This window comes from Seriola lalandi, unplaced genomic scaffold (assembly GCF_002814215.2).
Source record: "Seriola lalandi dorsalis isolate HSWRI2012SDOR001 ecotype SW California unplaced genomic scaffold, Sedor1 jcf7180001959610, whole genome shotgun sequence".
NCBI lineage: Eukaryota > Metazoa > Chordata > Actinopteri > Carangiformes > Carangidae > Seriola > Seriola lalandi.
Genome location: NW_019430279.1, coordinates 1 through 3020, shown reverse-complemented (window position 1 = coordinate 3020; position 3020 = coordinate 1). Strand labels below are relative to the sequence as shown.

Genomic DNA, 3020 nt, shown 5'->3' with positions numbered 1-3020 from the left:
GAGCCAAAAGACACATGACATACTACAAAACACCGCAACAATCCAACATAGAGTCAGTTAAGATAAAAGCACTGTACAGTATAAAGACAAAATCCTTTTGGATCAGTGTATGATCTCTCATTTAAGAGTTTGTATACTCTGGGATTGATATTTCATCTGTTTCCTGTATTCTGGCCGGTGTTGGTGGACCAACGAGAATATAATCAAGTTCCTGGTGTTGAACTTGTTCGTACACACTTTGCAGACCGTTGGTTTTGGCTATGTGAGCTGGGTAGTAGTTTTCCCTCCTGCTGTCCCGGGGAAGTGAAGCTGTCTTGGAGAACGTTGACAGATGCGGTCCACAGGCCATGCTCGTGTTGGGCCTTGTAGCTGAAGGGCTCCAGCATCGGTCGGAGTGTCCCAACACTTTGCACTCGCTTGTACAAGCCCAGAGACCTGTGGAAAACAGCAGTGCTGTCAGGATGTAATATGAAAACCCCAGTTGAGCCCAAGTTAAATCAATCATTATGTAGCCAGTGGACTGGAAAATGTTTTGTTGTAACTGGATGCAATCTGTTGGGTATGTGGCATAGATTTTGTTCTATATTCAAATATAAATTACACTGTGGGAAGCAAAATGGATGCCGTTATAACACTGCATGGATTTCATCTTCACATATTCTCATTTGACTCCTGCTGAATTTCTATTTTATTATTATTTTTATGGTGCTTTTCTGACACTCACTGTTCATTGGTGGCGACTCTTTTTTGTGCACATCTCCACTTATGTCAGAATCACTGTCATTGAAGTCACTGTCCCCTTTTCCACTGTCCTTGCCACTGATGTGGGGATCTCTTGCTGATATGGTTGTGAATGAGTTACCCTTCCATATTGTTATTGGTCTGACAGTTTCTTTCCCATATCCTGGAAGTGTAGAATAACCCTGCAAGAGACACAGAGTTGCAACAAATTTTGAGTCAAAATCCGAAAGTCAACAACATAGTCAGCCTGTGAAAAACTTGAAATCTGTCTGATAAAGAGAGCAACTTACCTTTAATTTACCTTCCATCACTCTGCTGTTTGACTCAAAGATACCTGCTGTCTGCCTTCCATCCTCGCAGCCTGGCTCTGCTGTGTTGCTGCCGGCCAATGGAGGTTTCTCTGGAAATGGATGGGCATCAAACACTTTGCCTTTGTGGTTGGCAATCACTGAATCAATATGACCACTTTCCACTTTCTCCACATTTGGTATGTCGTCTTTTTCATCACACCCCCTCTCCCTTGTCTCTTTTTTCCGGCGGCTGCAAATGGTTGTGATGAGAATGATTGCCAGCAGGAGGAGAGAGCAGCTCCCTGCCAGTACAATGATTATGGCTATGGACATGTCCCATTCAAAGAGCTCCTCGCTGCCATTTTGAGCAAAAGAAGGCAAGCTGGGGAGAGTACCCTCTATGAAACTAAAGTGTATAATGGCTGTAGAGGTAAGCGCAGGGGATCCATTGTCACTGACCGACACTGTGACTTTGACATTGTCTGTGAGATCATATGTCAGCTGTCGGCTCACGTGCACCTTCCCCGTGTCTTTGTTGATGGAGAAACCCAGGTGTCCCCCCTCGGTGATTTTGTAGGACAGCTGTGCATTCGTGCCTTCATCAGCATCTGTGGCCTTTATCTGGGTTACCACATAACCTGCAGGTGCATCTTTGGGCAGGAAAACCTCAGCAGATCCTTTGTAAAGGGGTGGCTCTATGATAGAAGGTTGGTTGTCATTCTGATCAACTATTTTCAGTCTGATGACAGCTGTGCTCTGCAGCTGTGGTGACCCCCCATCACTGGCTTGGATGTGTATGTCTAGATGCTTCATTACTTCATAATTAAAACTTCTTAGTGCATATATAGAGCCAGACACTGAATTAAGCGACACAAAGGTGTTCACTGGGGACCCCATGATAACACTGTCCACTAGTCTGTAAGTAATTTTGCCATTGTTGCCCAGATCCGCGTCGCTGGCCTCAACAGTGGTGATGTAAGCCCCCGGGGCGTTGTTTTCCACCACTGAAACTTCATAGACAGCCTTAGTGAAGTGAGGGGCGTTGTCATTCTCGTCGCTGAGTCTGATGGTGTACTGAGTGATCTTTCTCAACGGAGGTGACCCAAAATCCTCAGCCATGACCGTCAAGTTATACTCACTAATCCTCTCCCTGTCTAGGGCTGCTGCTGTAACTATCATGTAGCTGTCCTCGTACGCCTGACGGAGTTTGAAATGGTCGTGGCCGTACAATGTGCAGTGGACTTGGCTGTTAACACCCGAGTCTCTGTCCAAGGTGCTGATCAGCGCCACCAGACTGTCCTTGTCTGCCGCCTCGCTGATGTAGGCGATGCCTGTCGTGATGGAGGTCATCGGGGTGATACTGATTTCTGGGGCATTGTCATTAACGTCTGTGATATGAATTATGATTTTGCACACGGAGGGGGTCGGGTTAGGTCCCAGATCAGTCGCCTGCACGTCTAGCTCGTAGGTGCTTTTGTCCTCAAAATCCACCGGGCTCCTGAGCGTCAGGCGACCCGATTTATTATCCACTTGGAAAAGTTCTCGGATCTCATGAGAAACCTGTTTTCCGAACCCGTAGACGACCTCTCCATTTGAACCCTCATCTGCATCAACTGCGTTTAAGTCCAGGATGACAGTGCCAACTGGCGCGTCCTCTGGCAAACTGACTGAGAAACTATTCTGGTCAAAAACGGGACTATTGTCATTAAAGTCAGTCACTTTGATAGTTATCTTTGTTGACCCCGATCTGTATGGGTTCCCTCCGTCTGTGGCGACCAGCTCCACAGTGTATGATGACTGAGTCTCCCTGTCTAGCTCTTTCATTAGCACCAATTCCGCATATTTAACCCCATCCGCTCTCAGGAGCACATCAATGGTGAAATGACTGTTGACAGAAATCTGGTAGCTTTGGATGTAGTTTGACCCGACGTCCGCGTCCACAGCTGGGTCTAGAGGGATGCGGGACCCCGCTGCTGCATTCTCTGAGAT

General features: G+C 46.9%; 1 pseudogene across 1 annotated transcript; it reads right to left on the bottom strand.

Moving 5' to 3' along the window:
* Positions 1-9: 9 nt before the first annotated feature.
* LOC111660896 (protocadherin-8 pseudogene) lies at positions 10-3017 on the bottom strand (annotated as a pseudogene). Its single transcript, XR_015437651.1, has 3 exons — positions 1032-3017; positions 725-923; positions 10-435 (listed from the first exon to the last, which is right to left on the bottom strand). The product of XR_015437651.1 is annotated as a protocadherin-8 pseudogene (transcript).
* Positions 3018-3020: the final 3 nt, after the last annotated feature.